Source organism: Castor canadensis, chromosome 10, assembly GCF_047511655.1.
Source record: "Castor canadensis chromosome 10, mCasCan1.hap1v2, whole genome shotgun sequence".
Taxonomy (NCBI): Eukaryota; Metazoa; Chordata; class Mammalia; order Rodentia; family Castoridae; genus Castor; species Castor canadensis.
Window position 1 is genome coordinate 55835790 of NC_133395.1, and position 17738 is coordinate 55853527.

At 37.3% G+C, this 17738-nt stretch overlaps 1 protein-coding gene and 1 pseudogene across 3 annotated transcripts in view; both read left to right on the plus strand.

Moving 5' to 3' along the window:
• Positions 1-17738, plus strand: part of Dgkh (diacylglycerol kinase eta) — a 173415-nt gene that overhangs the window by 36523 nt on the left and 119154 nt on the right. The gene's annotated exons all lie outside the window — the stretch shown is intronic.
• On the plus strand, positions 4946-5730 carry LOC109700347 (large ribosomal subunit protein bL35m pseudogene; annotated as a pseudogene).

Here is a 17738-nt window from a genome sequence, read left to right on the forward strand (position 1 = left end):
CAATGAAATTTTACGTTCGGTTAATGTAAGTAATAAAAAATATTAGCTAACATGCTGGATCATTAACCAGATAATAGCTAGGGTCTTCTAAAAATCATAATCTTTTGAGGGTATGTAAATAATAATTAACATTACATTTCATACTTGTGAAATGTAGGGAACAACATTATTTCAGGAACCTCCCCTTCACCCTTTCCTCCTCACCCTCAATTGCCAATTTGCCTTTGAACCTTTTCATAGACTGTCTGGAATGGCTGTAGCTCCCTGAAATACACTTTGAGATGCATTGACATAAAGGGAAGACTACAGTGATTGTGATTTAGAGTTTGTGACAATTTGAGAGTTGTTAGGATGCAATCAGTGAGGCTGCTATGATCCAGCACGTGAACATCTTGAGATGTTAAAGAAATGACCCCAAATGTTAGGCTTGCATTAGATTAAGTCTTTCACTTGGGTGGAATGGATTGTTTTGGGGGAAAAATGTATAACAGACCAACATTTTCAAAGAGGACAAAACAAGGTCAAAGTTTCAATCTGACAAATAAGCCTGTGCTTTTTTGCTTGAGGCAAGATAGCTGGAAATTTTAAGTTTAAATGATGGCTCTTTTATTTCAACTCTTGGGTAATCCCAATATATTTAAAGTACATAGTCTGAGCCATCTCTTTCCTCCACTAATTTCTGTAATATTTAAATACTTTTCCAATGATACATACTGCATACTGATACGTATTTTCTACATCTGTATTTTTATCTCGCCTATTTTTTTTAATTTATATTTTATTCATATGTGCATACAATGTTTGGGTCATTTCTCCCCCTTTCCCCCCACCACCTCTCTTACTCCCCCTCCACTGCTCCCTCCCTTACCCCCCCTTACCACGTGCTACCCGGCAGAAACTATTTTGCCCTTATCTCTAATTTTGTTGAAGAGAGAGTATAAGCAATAATAGGAAGGACCAAGGGTTTTTGCTAGTTGAGATAAGGATAGCTATACAGGGAGTTGACTTGCATTGCTTTCCTGTGCATGTGTGTTACCTTCTAAATTAATTCTTCTTGATCTAACCTTTTCTCTAGTTCCTGGTCCCCTTCTCCTATCGGCCTCAGTTGCTTTAAAGTATCTGCTTTAGTTTCTCTGTGTTGCGGGCAACAAATGCGATCTAGTTTTTTAAGTGTCTTACCTATCCTCATAGCTCCCTTGTGTGCTCTCTATTTATCATGTGATCAAAGTCCAATTCCCTTGTTGTGTTTGCCCTTGATCTAATGTCCGCATATGAGGGAGAACATATGATTTTTGGTCTTTTGGGCCAGGCTAACCTCACTCAGAATGATGTTCTCCAATTCCATCCATTTACCAGCGAATGATAACATTTCGTTCTTCATGGCTGCATAAAATTTCAGGACTCTATCTTAAAGAGAACTAGTGACTAAACACCTCGCCAACACCTGTTGTTAGTGGTGTTGCTAATGATGGCTATTCTAACAGGGGTGATGGGGAATCTTAGTGTGGTTTTAATTTGCATTTCCTTTATGGCTAGAGATGGTGAGCATTTTTTCATGTGTTTTTTGGCCATTTGAATTTCTTCTTTTGAGAAAGTTCTGTTTAGTTCACGTGCACATTTCTTTATTGGTTCATTAATTTTGGGAGAATTTAGTTTTTTAAGTTCCCTATATATTCTGATTATCAGTCCTTTGTCTGATGTGTAGCTGGCAAATATTTTCTCCCACTCTGTGGGTGTTCTCTTCAGTTTAGAGACCATTTCTTTTGTTGAGCAGAAGCTTTTTAGTTTTATGAAGTCCCATTTATCTATGCTACCTCTTAGTTGCTGTGCTGCTGGGGTTCCATTGAGAAAGTTCTTACCTATACCCATTAATTCCAGAGTATTTCCTACTCTTTCCTGTATCAACTTTAGAGTTTGGGTCTGGTATTAAGATCCTTCATCCATTTTGAGTTAATATTGGTATAGGGTGATATACATGGATCTAGTTTCAGTTTTTTGCAGACTGCTAACCAGTTTTCCCAGCAGTTTTTGTTGAAGAGGCTGCTATTTCTCCATCGTATATTTTTAGCTCCTTTGTCAAAGACAAGTTGGTTATAGTTGTGTGGCTTCATATCTGGGTCCTCTATTCTGTTCCACTGGTCTTCATGTCTGTTTTTGTGCCAGTACCATGCTGTTTTTATTGTTATTGCTTTGTAATATAGTTTGAAATCAGGTATTGTGATACCTCCTGCATTGTTCTTTTGACTGAGTATTGCCTTGGCTATTCGTGGCCTCTTGTGTTTCCATGTAAATTTAATGGTAGATTTTTCAATCTCTTTAATGAATGTCATTGGAATTTTGATGGGAATTGCATTAAACAGATTACTTTTGGGAGTATAGCCATTTTTACTATGTTGATTCTACCAATCCATGAGCATGGGAGATCTCTCCACTTTCTATAGTCTTCCTCAATCTCTTTCTTCAGGAGTCTATAGTTTTCCTTGTAGAGGTTGTTCACATCCTTTGTTAGGTTTACACCTAGGTTTTTGATTTTTTTTGAAGCTATTGTAAATGGAATTGTTTTCATAAATTCTTTCTCAGTTTGTTCATTATTAGTGTATAGAAATGCTGATTTTTCTATGTTGATTTTATATCCTGCTACCTTGCTATAGCTATTGATGGTGTCTAGTAGCTTTTGAGTACAGTTTTTTGGGTCTTTAAGGTATAGGATCATGTCATCTGCAAATAGGGATATTTTGACAGTTTCTTTACCTATTTGTATTCCTTTTATTCCTTCTTCTTGCCTAATTGCTCTGGCTAGGAATTCCAGTACTATGTTGAATAGGAGTGGAGATAGTGGGCATCTTTGTCTAGTTCCTGATTTTAGAGGAAATGGTTTCAGTTTTTCTCCATTAAGTATAATGCTGGCTGTAGGTTTGTCATATGTAGCTTTTATAATGTTGAGGTACTTTCCTTCTATTCCTAGTTTTCTTAGAGCCTTTATCATGAGATGGTGTTTGATCTTATCAAAGGCTTTTTCTGCATCTATTGAGATGATCAAGTGGTTTTTGTCTTTGCTTCTGTTAATGTGGTTTATTACGTTTATTGATTTTTGTATGTTGAACCACCCTGCATTCCTGGGATGAAGCCTACTTGCTCGTGGTGAATGATCTTTTTGATGTGTTGTTGAATTGGGTTTGCCATTATTTTATTGAGGATTTTTGCATCAATGTTCATTAAGGAGATTGGCCTATAGTTCTCCTTTTTGGAGGTGTCTTTGCCTGGTTTTGGGATAAGTGTAATACTTGCTTCATAAAATGTGTTATCGCCTATTAAAGTTTCTTATAAGAGCAGCAACAGGGATCTTTCTTTGTGTCAGTCTTGTGCTTACAGCATAACCTGAGATATAAAAAGACAATTCAACAGGTGCTCATTGATGAATGAAGTGGGCAAGTCTACCTTGTTGTCTGTCACTTTTCAGTCTCCACAATATTGATGTAAGGGAAGGCCTGAACTACTATGACAATTTTATTGTCTGAGATAGTCAACCTGCTGATTATTTTCTTTTCTATGATTTTGTCCATCAAGGAAAAAATTACTCTGACATTTATCCTCCACCTACATTTTTTGTATAACAAACGTGTATTACAGTGTACTGTCTTTTAAATAGATTTGCTATAAACAGTTTTAGAAAGTTGAAACAAAAGTTTTAATTGATAACAGGAAAATAATTCCCTTTTGCCATCATGGAGTGATGGGAGCTTTCTGCTTTTAAGAACTGTGCTGAAGAATAGTTTCAGACAATAGGCAGCCTTGAGTATGATCTTTTTAGAAAGAGAGAAAACCAACCAACCCAACCAACCAAGGCATGAGCACTCTTTCTACTCTAACTTACTGCACAGAGACTTTCCAGCCCACAGTGCTGGAAGGAAAGTCCAGCACTTTCTTTCTAACTCTGCTGGGTTAAAGCAGAGTTTAGATTGATTTGAGGAGGTCAGAATTTGTGAGGAAAAATCCTAGACAGATGCACACGTTGAAAACCGTAGAGCTCTGCCAAGTCCCCTGAGTCTTTGGCTCAGATTCTGTGCATGCATGGGACATAGGAGAAAATTATGTGAGGAAAGAAACATAAGGAAAAAAGAAAGAGAAAGAAAAAGAATGAAAGCCAGAAAGACAGAAAAAGAACCATTAGAAAGGAGTAGGCACAACAGTCCTCAGAGCTCACACAGAACTAAGAATAGTTTGTATTATTACCAGATGGGGTGGAAAGATCTCATAATACACAGGTCAAGTAGACTTCTCAGAAAGGCATTGCCTCAGTAACGTAGACAAATTAGCCCTATGCTAAAGGCTACCCTGGACATTCTGAAACAAAGCTTAAAATTAAAAGTAAGCCCTGAATTAATTTAACATTATGTATTATTGAGCTTCCTATTATCATAACAAAATAATCACCTGAGATTATTAAATTATAAAGAGAAAATATTTATTTTGGGTCATAGTTTTGGAGGTTCCAGTCTAAGATTGGTTGGCCCCATTGTTTTGGGCCTGTAGTGAGGAAGCATATTATGGTGGGAGTGTGTGGTAGAGCAAAACCATTTTATATGGAGCCAGGGAGCAAAGAGACAGAAGAAGGGGTCAGGGTCCCAGAATGCCCTTTGAGAACATGTCCTCAATTCCTAAAAATCTCCTACTAGGCTCCACCTTCTAAGAGTTGCACCATCCCTTAATAACATCACTCTGGGTTCCTTTTGGGGGCACTTACCAAACTACAGTACTGTATTTCATGAGAAAACCCAATATTATTTAAAAGAATTTAAAAAACCCTAAAAGCCAGTACCTAGAAACATAAAATTCCTATGTCCAGTGAAAATTATCAAGTATAAAAAAGGAAGAAAATTCAAATTCTTTTCACCAAGAGACAGGTGAAAAGTAATCAAGAGAAGCTTAATTAAAAATTAAAGCGATGATAGAATTGGCCAACAGGTTTGTTAGAACAGCTATTTTGTCTCATCGTTTGTTCAAGGAGGTATAATAAAACATGAGCATGAAAAGGACTTCAAAAACAACTCAAACTCAACTTATGGTGATGAATCAATATCTGAAATGAAAGAATGCTCTGAATGGGATTAATTGCAGATTAGATACTGCAAGAGAAAAGAATAGCAAATTTGATGACATACATTTAAAAAATATCCAGTATAGGGCGAGCGAGCAAGATGGCTGCCTCCGCGGTGGCGGGCGCCGTGAGAGGCGCTTCAGAGTGGACCCCTTCACTCCCAGTGCCCTGAAGCTACCAGTCAGAACTGTAACATACTTCAGTTCACGAAAAGGAAAGAGAAAGACTGTAAAAGCTGTAGTCTATCGGTTTCTTCGACTTCATTCTGGCCTTTGGCTAAGGAGAAAGGCAGGTTATAAGAAAAAATTATGGAAAAAGACAACTGCAAGAAAAAGACGCTTGAGAGAATTTGTGTTCTGCAATAAAACCCAGAGTAAACTCTTAGATAAAATGACAACATCTTTCTGGAAGAGGCGAAACTGGTACGTTGATGATCCTTATCTGAAGTATCATGATCGGACAAACCTGAAAGTATAGACTAGAAGTGTGATAATTTCCCAGTTATTGAATGTACATCTTTGAAGATATGATGTCCTTGCAAAAATGAATGTATAGAATCTAATGTAAGTTGTATAAACCGATATGTAAACCTACAATACCAACATTAAACTTAAGAAAGTATTAAAACTTAATGGATTAAACATCCCCAGATTTGGTCAGGGAAAAAAAAAATCCAGTATAAAACAGTAAAAAGTTGATGCTTTGGTAATATTTTTCAATAGCTATGAGGTAGTATCAAGCTTCTTATGTATGTACAATTAGAGTCCCAATAGGAGAAGAGAGAGGTAGAAAAAGTATTTGAAGGACTAATGATAATTTTTCCAACTTGTTGAAAACTGTAAATGCACAGATCCAAGAAGTTGAATCAATCCCTAGCAGAAGAAATCATGAAGAAAACAACATAAAGGCACCTGAACATCAACTTACTGAAAACCAGTAGAAAGGAAAAAAATCCAGTTCAACCAGAGATAGAATACATACAGAAACAAAGATAAGAATAATAGCAGACTTCTCAACAGAAAGTATGTCAGACAGAATATGAAATTGCTGAAAGAAGAATGCTATCAACCTAGAATTGCAATTTTAGCAAAAAAAAATCTTCCAGAAGTGAAGGTGGAATAGAGTCTTCCAGACAAACAAAATCTGAGAGAATCCATTATCAGCACACTTTCCCTGCAAGAAGTATTAAGGGAAGTTCTTCAGGCAAAAGAAAATCATAGTGCAAGGTGAAAATCCAGAAGTACAGGGAAGAATAAAGAGCACCAGAGATAGTGAGAATGTAGATAAATACAATCTGATTATTTTCAGAATTAAAGGGGAATTAACTTTCTGATGCAAAGCTAGCATGTATTAAGGGCTTAGAAGGCAGTGGGAATAAAATCTAAAGTAACAATAAAATAAAGGATGGGGTGGAATTTGAGGAAATGAATGTTTACCATTGAAGATTCTTAGAGTTTCCATGAAGAGAAAGTATTATTTGTGCATACATTGTGGTAAGTTAAAGATGGATTATGGTAAAACATAGAGAAATCACTTTAAAAAATATTAACCATTAATAAACAAATAAGCAAGTAAACCAGAAACATACTCAATAGGCCAGTAATGGAGATCAAAGAACAAATACCAAAAAGGTAAATTCAATCCTAATTTTATTTATAATTACCTTGATCGTGAGTGGTCAAAGCACTCCCTTTTGAATGAATTGTTAGCTGGGTAAATACGTACAATCAAATTATTTGCTGTCTATGAGAAACCCATTTCATCCCTAAAGATACAGAAATGTTAAATGTAAAATAATGGGAAAAGATATACCAGGTAAATATTAATCAAAAGAAAACCGGGGTTGTTATATTTATATCAAACAAAATAGACTTCAGAACATAGATCGTAGCCAAGAATAATGAGGGAGATTATATGATGAAGGGGTCCATTCATCAAGAAGACCCAGTCATCCTAAATGTGTGTGCAGGTATTAAGTTTTAAAATGCATGAAGCAGAAACTGATAAATCTCAAAGGTAAAATGGACAAATTTTCAATTATATTTTGAAATTTCATATCCTGTTTCCAATAACTGATAGAAAAGTAGACAGAAAACCAGTAAGGATATTAAGATTTGAATATCATTACCCACTAGCCTGACCTAATTGATATTTGCACAGCAGAATAAATACTTTATCAAGTGTGTTACCCAACATGGAATATATTCTGGGTAATAAATGAGTCTTGATAAATTTACTGTCCTCACTTTTTATGGCTGTGGTCACAAATTACCATAAACTTACTGGCTTGACACAACATGAATTTGTTATTTTACAGTTCTGGAGGTCTGAAGTCCAGAATGGGTCTTTCTGAACTAAAATCAAGATCTCAGCCTGGTTGTGTTCCTTCTGGAGACTCTAGACAGAGCCTTTTCCAGCTTCTACAGGCCACTCACATTTGTGCTTGCTCTTCCCACTCAACTGCCTTCAACAGCAGCAATGTCTGGCTGAGTTTTTCTCACACCACCATTGGTTTGACTCTTTTTTGCCTCTCTCTTCACTTTAAAAGATTGCTGTGATTACACTGGGCCCACTGGGGTTATTCAGGATACTCACCCCTCTAAAGGTCATCTGATTAACAAACTTAATTCCACTTGGAACCTTCATTTTACTTTGTCACTGACGGTAACATATTCATAGTTCTAGGAATTAGGGCATGGACTTTGTATGGGGGACCATTATTCTGTCTTCTACATTTAAAATGATCCTAATCACATCAAGAATATTCTCTGATCTCAAGGGAACTGGATTTTAATAGTCACAATAGGATTTGGAAAACACTCAAATATTTGGAAATCAAAGAATATACTTCTAATAATTCATGGCTCAAAAAGACAACTGCAATCCTAATTTCAAGATATTTGGAACAGTAGATAAAATCCCAGGACAGCCTACTGGAAAAGCAAAGAAGGAACTACTGGAAGGAGACACACTGCTTTTGGCATTGAAGGAGGGAACATTCTAGACTCCAAGAGGTTAAAGGTTAGGGGCAATTAATTCTCTTTTCTCACCACAGCCTGGAAAAATAATCTTCTGATCCACCTGTGAAGTCACAGCTGACCTGCTGCTGGGTCAGTCATCCCCACTGTCATGCTAAGAAATCAGAAGAACTCTTGTGCCTCATGCTGGCAGCAGGAGCTCTGGAACACAGATCCCACATGCATTTCCAACCACATGGTTTGGCATAACTTTGTTTTAATCTGACTACTACAAGTTGTTTGCTTCTCTTGTGGTCCCAAGAGTTGGCCGCTGCCCATGTGGCTTAAATATGGCAGTGTCACGGTATTACAAATCAAGTTAAACAACACATCTTGAGGTGGGGTGTCTTGGGCTCCTTCAGGTTCCCTGTTTATACGTAGTATTTCTCCATTGGCTGTGGACATTTTTGACCTGTTGCTCACCCCAATTGTTAGCACTACAAAAATCGACAGATTATTTTAAACTCCACTGTTCAGGTTGTGTGCCCTTAGAGTACATCCTGGCTATCTAAGATAGGGCCTGAGGACCATCCCTTCCCCTAAGACTCCTCATGTACGGCTGAGACCTGGAACCTAAAAGGCATACTGGTGTCCTCATCCTGCTGAATGGACTCCTCTTGACAGTAGCTTTCACTAAATGCTATATGAGACTAATTAAGCAGATTTGGTTCCAGCCTTTGCCCGTCAGATTAATTAGACGGGCCAACTGAGTAGCACAGCGCATGTAAATTTGCCAGAAGTCTAGATGGCTAAAGGCATGGGTTGAGAGAGACAGTTCCTGTGTCTCCTGTGCTCTTGTCCGTCTCGTTGGTAGGTCAGGAATGCAGTGCCCTGAACTCTTTTTACTTGGGTCATTTCTTGGTGTTTTTGCAGGGAGCAACCTTGTGGGTTGAGTTGATGCCTTCCTGTGGGACAGAGTAGCCTCACTTACAGCTTGCTGCAAAGCAGTGCATTCCCAAAGCTTGTTGTTTTCCTGTGATGAATCCTTCTACATGCACAGGCATCCATCTGGGCCTATCCACGTCTCCCATGAGAGTTGGGGACAGTGAAACTTCTGCAGGCATGTTCTGTTGTTTGCTGTGTCAAAAATAATAAAGTCCTTTTTCTCTGACTCAGGAGTCTTTTATCTTCTGTCAGCATCCATGAAACAGTTAGCAGACTAGCTTATTGGTGAGAGTCTAAATGATCAATCTATCTGATAGAATTAAAATAAGTATGTCTGCTCATTATTTCTGCTCAAAATCATACTTGGAAGTCCTAGTAAGAGCAATGAAAAAGAAATAAAAGGCATATAGTTTGGATATAAATAAAAATATCTTTATTCAGAGGCAACATAATTATGCAGGAAATATGAAGGAACCTACAAAATAGTTAGTACAAGTAGTAAGTGGCTTGAACAGTGTCAGAGTACAAGGTCCATATAAAAAGATCAAGAGTATTTTTATATTTTTACAAGGGTATTTTAATATTTTCATATGTTAGTAATAAATAATTGGAAATTAAAAGAAAAATATTACAGCTGGGTGCTGGTGGTACATGCTTGTAATCCTAGTTACTTGGGAGTCTGAGATCAGGAGGATTGTGGTTTGAGGCCTCAGCAAATAGTTCGTGAGACCCACTTCTCCAAAATAACCAGAGCAAAAATGAATTGGAGGTATGGTTCAAAGAGCACCTGCTTTGCAAGCAGGAAGCCCTGAGTTCAAACACTAGTCCCACCTCCCCCCCCCAAAAAAAATAGAATCAAAATTCTGAAATACCTAGTAGTACATAAAGAAAAAGATATATGAAAGACCTGTGTACTGAATATTATCAAACACAAATAAATGGAAAGATATCTTGGATTCATAGAGTAGGAGGGATAATACTGTTAATTAAATTCAGTCCCTGTCAAAATCCCAATGACATTTTTTTCATTTATGTAGATTCTCAAAAAAACTAAAGAGGCAACAATCTTGAAAAAAAAAAGAACAAACTAGAAGGTCTCACACTTCCTGCTTTCAACACTTACGACAAAGCTACAGTAATCAAAACAGTTTGGTACTAGCAAAAGGATGGGAGTATAGACTGATGGACTAGGATAGAGAGTCCAGAAACCTGTGTATATATGGTCAAGAATGCCAAGAATAGTCTGCCATAAATGGTGTTGGGAAAACTAGATAATCTTCATGCAAAAGCATAAAGTTGGACCCTTATACAACTACAAAAATTAACTCAAAACTGACCAAGGACCTAAGTGTAAGAGCTAAAATTACAAAACTAAGAAGAACCATTGGAGAAAAACCTCTTGACATTGGATTTAGTGGTAATTTTGTTGGTATGCTATGAAAAGCATAGTTAATAAAAGTAAAAGTAGATAAATTGAACTACTTCAAAATTAAAAACTTGGTCAAAGGATAAAGGATACACTCATCAGTGGAAAGGTAACCTTGTGATGGGAGAAAATATAAAAATCATTTATCTAGTGAATGTTTAATATTTGGATTATGTAAGGAGCTCCTATATTCAAGAGCAAAAATATAAACAATGCAGTGAAAACATGGACAGGGGACTTGGGTAGATGTTTCTCTAAAGAAGATACGCAAATTGTCAGCAGCACATGAGGATGCTCACTTCGCTAATCATTAGGGAAATGCAAACCCAATCCACCACCAGATACCAGAGCCCATTAGGATGGCTACTTATATATATTTAAAAAACATAAGGAAAAATGTTAATTGTCGAAGAGGAGGTGGAGTTCTGGTGCACTGATGGTGGAAAATTAAAGTAGTCACAGCCACTGTAAAACAGCATGGTGGTTCCTCAAAATACTGAAAAAATAATTGAATGACCATATGATCAAGCAATTCCATTTTTGAGTATATATTCAAAAAAGAATTGAATCCAGGGTTTCAAGGTGGTTTTCCTACACCCATATGATAGCACTATTATTTACAATAGCCAATGGTGGAAATGACCCAAATGTCAGTGATTGAATGAAGAGATAAAGGAACAGTGGAATATTATTCAGCCTTAAATAGGAAAGAAATTCTGACATTACAACATGGATGAGCCTTGAGGACATTATGTTATACAGAATAAGTCAATCACAAAAGGATAAGCTTATGTGAGGTACCTATAATAATCAAATTTATGGAGATAGAAGGTAGAATGGTGGTTGCCAGGGACTAGGAGAGGGGAAACATGGAGTTGTTTAATGGATGTTGAATTTCAGCTATGCACAACCAATCTTGGAGATTGGCTGCTCAGTGATGTGAACTGTACACCTAAAATTACTTCAGATGGTAAATATTTTGTTACATGTAATAATAAGAAAGAAACTGGAAGCCTGGTGCCAGTGGTTCACACCTATAATCCTAGCTACTTGGGAGGCTGAGATTGGGAGGACTGAGGTTCCAGGCCAGCCCAGGCAAATATTCCCAGAGACCTCATCTCCAAAATTACTAGAGCAAAATGGACTGGAGGTGTGACTCAAGCACTAAAGTGCCCACTTTGCAAGTGCTAAGCTCTGAGCTCAAACCCCAGTCCCACCAAAAAGGAAAATAAACTTGAAGTGCTTAGTAACAGTTGGTCAGATCTGCTTATACTTCTAGCCTTCAAGTAGTTATGAGAAGCACATTTTCATTCAGAATGGTTAGTGTATTTTTAGATATGCATTTTCCAATCATAAATTAGAGTTGGGTTTGGGAGGAAACACTAGAATTTAGGATGGGTCTGTAAAAAACATCAAGAAGTATTGGTCTTGTTGCACGTGCAGCCATGCTTTGTTGGAATGTTAGTGCTTCACAAAGGCTTTATGTTTTTCTTCCTGTTTCTCCCAGACATAGATATGCAGAAATGAACTGAGCACTGTCAGTTGGATAAAGAGCCAAATGTCTAACACTATACCACTTACAAATTTTATTTGAAAAGGAGATTTAAATTTTTATGCAGCTAAATTTCTTCCAGGAAAGAAATTCAGAGTTAGTTTTTATTTATGCAGAGCCCACATGTTGTTTTACACAGTCTCAGAGAGACATTGCAATTTGGCAGGTTCCTACATCTGGATCTAGGAGGGTCTGTGTACATCATGGCTACCACTTGTTTGTTTCCTGCTAGGGTTTTAATAATTGTTTGAAAAGAAAATCTAGAGAAAAGTAGCAGAAAACAAACAGGTAGTGTGATGTGATGTTAGCTGATGCCCTGACTAGAGAAACCCTTGAAATAAGGCAGAAAACTTGGTAAAATGGGGAGGGAAAGAGAAGGCTGGGGAGTAAGATAAGGGGGCCACGGAAGGAAGAGTAGGCTCCCCTAAGACTCTTAACTTGCTTCACTATTTTTCCTGTGCTGTAGTGCTCTTAGATAGAGCAGCTGCTTGATAAATGTTAACCACTTTTTAAATTTACATTTTTTTTTTTAAAGACAGTAGCCCAGGCTGGCCTCAAACTCAAAATCTTCCTGCCTCAGCCTCCAAAGCGCTGAGATTTCAGGTAAGCACCACTATGGCTGGTTAATGTCACTTTTAATGAGCTAAGTTTAATACCTTTTGGAAGAAGAAATTAAATGTTGGAGTTAGGAATTGTGTTCTTATTAGTTGTTCACCAAATTAGACTAATGTCTAATTTGAATTAGATATTAGTAATTAGCAATTTTTGTTCCAGTTTTCTCTGTATTTCTTCAGAGAAAAGTGAAAGAAGTGTGTTTTTTTTTTTTTTTGGTTTCTTTAAAAGAATTTAAAATGTTACCATCTCTATGTGAATATGTATATATTTACATTCACACATCCCACTTCTATAAAACAGTATGTGATTTGGTTTCTCTGGATAACCCTTAGCTTAATATTGTCATAATTAAAACAATTTAATTTGGGTTATGACCTCACATTTTGCTTCTTAGCAGGTAGCTATGCATTTGTTGGTATTCTGGTTTAAGAACATTTTTTGACTGAACTAAATTTCTGTCTCATTTTAGACAAGAGAGGCATACTTCCAAATATCTGTTTCTTTTGAAAATCTATTGTTTCTATGTTGTTGCTTGTTTTTTTTCCTTTATAATTTTTTGATATTTGGGAATAATTGTGTTTTGATTTGTGTAAATTCAGTAGTTTTGGGTCACAAGTGATTTTTAAGAGACTTTCTGTTCAGATGGTAGACACTTCACAGTCACTTCAGAATTGCCTATTCCCCTCATCAGTGAATTTTTACTCAACAATGTAATGGACTGCCCATTCTGCAAGGCTTAGTGTGGTTTGCAAAAATGAATAAAATCACTGATCTACCAGGAGAAAATGTTCCTGGTACCTCACTGGGGAGGTTCATTTGAAGTGGATTTGAGAGAACCATGAGAAAGGAAAATTGCAGATCACTGTGGGGACAGTAAGTTTGGTCGTGTAGGAAAAGTACCCCTGCATACGTGGCCAGTCCTTTCATGTCTGAAGATGGTTCTCCTTCCTTTCACACTGATTGCTGATTCAGCTGAGTTTAAAAATCTAGGTGGGAAGCCATTGAGAATGTCACCCCACTGTTCCCTACCTTCCAGAACTGAGAAATTCTTTGCATTTGGATCTTTGATGTTTTGTAGAGCTCCTTCCCCACCCCTTCTCTCTGGAAGCTTTCAGGATCTTTCTTTTCCTCAGGGATGTATAACTTCTCAGTGAAATTCACAGTGTGGGTTTATTTTCATCCATTGTGTGGGCTTTTTTTCTCATTCAGTCTTCAATTTTGGGAAATTGTCTTGAATTATCTCCTCCTTCTGTTTTCACTGTTCTTTCTTTTTGGCATCAGCATTATTTGGATGTTTTACCTCTTCTGTGTATTGTCCAGTTTTCCTGTTCCCCTCAGCTTCCCCATTTTCCAGGTTTTTGTCTATTCATTTGCTTTCTAAGAGACTTCTTGACTTTATTTTCTAAATCTTCTTGTATATTCGTCTCTCTCTCTCTCTCTCTCTCTCTGTATAGTATCAGGTATGTGTGTGTTATGTACTCCCTGGGGATACCAAAATCTGCAGAGGCTCAAATTCATCATACATTATACATATTTGCATATAGCATGTGTACATCCTCCTGTATAATTTCAGTCATCTCTAGGCTACTTACAATACTAATACAACTTAAATGCTATGCATATTGTTGTACTATATTTTTAAAGGGAATAATGACAAGAAAAAGTATGCATTTTCAGTATAGATGCAAATTTTTCTGGAGGATTGATCCATCCATGATTGGATCCATGAATGTGGACTGACAGATAAAAACACACATACACATACATCAAAGAGAGCAAGAGCCCTTTGAAGCTACCTGGGATCTCTGTGCAGGTGGGGTCTGTCACAGCTGTCAACATTCAGCATGTACAATTTTGTTAATACTTCTGTTTTCAGTAGTGTGTCTCTGCCTTCAGTTATTTCTGGCTCTTCTCTTCTAGAGATTCTTTGTTTGACCCTATCCAGAATAAACCTGCAGTCTATTCTGAGTTGGTGGAGGGCAGTTGCAGGCTAACTAGACTTGCAGAAATTGGGAGTGGGGGTGGTGGGAGCCTGTGGGGGAGGAGGAGTAGCTCCAGTTCGTTTTAGCTCCATCTTTACCTTGGCATCCAGAGGTACCTGGTGCTGCCAGTTCTTAAGCCATTTGAGGATTGTTTGTTCAAGTGGGTTGATTTTCAACTATTCCCCACTGCTGCCTTCTGGTTGTGCTAAGTCAGTTCTCGTTTGTCCATCTGCTTTTATAGCTTGCAAAAACCTGCAGCTTTTGTCTTCTCTCTCATTCTGTTTATCCTTGTAGTTTTATGCCTTTTTAGAAATCTATTTTCTGTAATAGAAATGAATGGAACTAAAAGCATGTATAGTCAGCCAGTTTTAATTGGGAGTTCAAGAAATTAAAACCCAGGTAATAGAAAACTGAATTAGCATCATAATTTAAAAAGTAATAGTTAAGAATTTATTGATGCGTAGTGGTACTTGCACCATGTTTAAGAGCTGATCCTTTTGATGACACCTCCATCAAGGGGAAACGGAAGGGAAATCAGAAGAGTCCTAGTTATGATTCTTCCAGTCTTCATTTCCTTAACATTTTTAGAGTGATATTGTTCTTTTTGTAATCTACATGCTACAGGGAATGCTTCATCAGTATAATAGTTCACTCCTAATTCTTTTTAGGCGTATGTATTTGTAGTGAGTTACATTAAGATGCATTAATTTAACAGGTATTTATGTACACATATGTGCTGGTGCTGTAGGAGATCCTGTGTTCTTAACTCAAGTCAGTGCAACAGAGCTACTGTTCATTGAGAAAAATAATTTTTAATGGGAACACACATTCCAGAAGCATGCTGGAGCACATAAGGAATTACCCAAGAGTTTTCTTGTTGGGAAAAATTACAAATGCACAGGGAACATGCGTAAATGCCAAATTTTTTGTTATGCTTATGTGTTACTGTAACAGTAGAGAGAAACTGCTGAAGACTTAGGACAGCTTCCGTGTCTGCTTGGGTAGCCTGTTGTCACAAATGTACATTTCAAAGTGAGTTCCTCGTCTTCTCCTCCGCACTGATTCAGGGTCACAGGTTTGCAACTTACTTTAAAGGTTGTTTCTTTCACTGACTCTTTACTAGCTAATTCCATCCCATCCTGCCTGTGTTTGTTTTTGCACATAATCAAGGTTTATTGGTTCTTCTTTTGTAATATGTCTCTAGTTTGTCCATCTGTTTCTATAGCATCTAGGAATTTTTGTTCAAATGCCTTCTATGTGTCAGTTGTGATGCAGTGTTGGGGCTGAAGAAGGCCCCTGAAGGAATCCCTATCCCTTCATGGGTGCTGTACACAGGGACATTGATGATAATTACAAGGCAGAAGTGGGATAAGTGAGGAAACTGTTTTCATGGGAGTCTGTGGCAGCCTGGAGGATTGATGCCACTCTCCCCTCCCCCCCCAAGACCTGAAAGAGCAGAGGATAACTGAGCATTGTTCAGTGTGGCTAAAGTGTGAATGGCAGAGTTCAGTTTTACTGCTTGTGAAGCAACACTGGGTAGGTAGCAAGAGTATAGAATTGAAAGATATTTTATTTATTAAACTACTATTTATTGAGTGCTATAAATAGTATATATGCCAGGCAACTATTTTTTAGCTGGATGCAGCAATGAACAAAACATGAAAATCCTGGCCTTTGCGAGTAGGGCTGATAAGTACCTAAGTTGACTGTAGTGTGAGCAAAGGTGATACTTGCTCAGTGAAGATGATAAAGCAGGATGGTAAAATTGGTGACTTGGATCCTAGTCCGGAGTTGAATGATTTTCCACCATATTCCAAAGAACCCTAGGAACTGCAGAGGTATTTGGTGGTGGGGGGAGGAGGGTCTGCAATCATTTATTTTGAATTTTATATTTTGAGCTGAAGGTATGGCTCAAGTGGTAGAGCTACTGCCTACCAGTGCTAAGGGCGCTGAGTTCAACCCACAGTACCACCAAAAAACAAAACAAAGCAAAGCAAAACAATTGAATTTTTTATTTTAGTGTGCTTTAAAACATTTAAAAGCCAGCAATGAAACAGAGTGTGGGTAAGCATATCCATTTTGTGTGGAAGTTCACACATTGGATGCCACTAGAACAATGAACTTCCTTATACCACAGTAGCAGCTCATGTTTAGGAAAAGGCCTGGATGTTAACAGCTTTGTTTGTATTTAACTTAGCAATTATGGTTGTGCACACTTAAACCTAAGGATGAATTTGCTGTAATAAAACATTTTACATATTTTATAGACTGAGAATCCACTGCTAAGCTTTTTTGAAAAATCTTTTTATAGGAATTCAATCCACCCTTATTCTTGGGTTACCATAGTTGCTTTTGACACCTTTGTATTCCCTTCTAATCTCTTGCATACCCGTGTGGAGTGACTTTTCCTAAAACACCAAAGCTTTTAATTCAATGGTTGAAGCTCTAACCCTACTAGAGAAGAAAGAAGATATTAAGTATAGCTCTGCCACAAAATGCTCTGTGATCTAAGCAAGTCTTGTTTTTTTCACCTGTAAGTATCTTGTTTGTTCTAAGTTTTTACTTCCATAATGTATCTTTCTATCTTTTGTAATTTGTCTCTACCTTGTCCACCCAGTTTTTCCCCACTAATATCTTGTTGTCCCCTGCTATACTCTGGTCATGTTCTTCACTCCTATTTCTTCCTTTCCCCAGTGCACACATTTGCTGGTTAATTATGCTCTGCATATATTTTGTGTTGTTTTCCCAGCCTAGACTGGCTGCTTTAGCTCACAGGTTTAAATTATGCACATTAAAAAAAAATAGTCTCCTAGAATTTATAGTTGAAAAAAATTTCTTGGAAGAACAATAGCAGTACTAAATGATTCCACTGAGAACTGGAACACACCATTTGATTTGTAGAGAGCTTTGCTGTTGGAACTGACCTTGTGTGGCTATTTAAATAAAAATTAATTAAATCCATACAGAGAAAAATTCTGATTCTTTTCTATTCATCTGTGGCTAGTGGCTGTTCTATCAGATGGTGCAGATATAGAACCTATCCATCACTGTCGAAAAATCTGTTAGGCAGTGTTTCTCATAGGTAACTTGGGAGTTCTGTTTCAGGGACACCTGGGGAAATACATTTGCATATTGTTCGGAAGGAAATGTTTGTTAAAGAAAC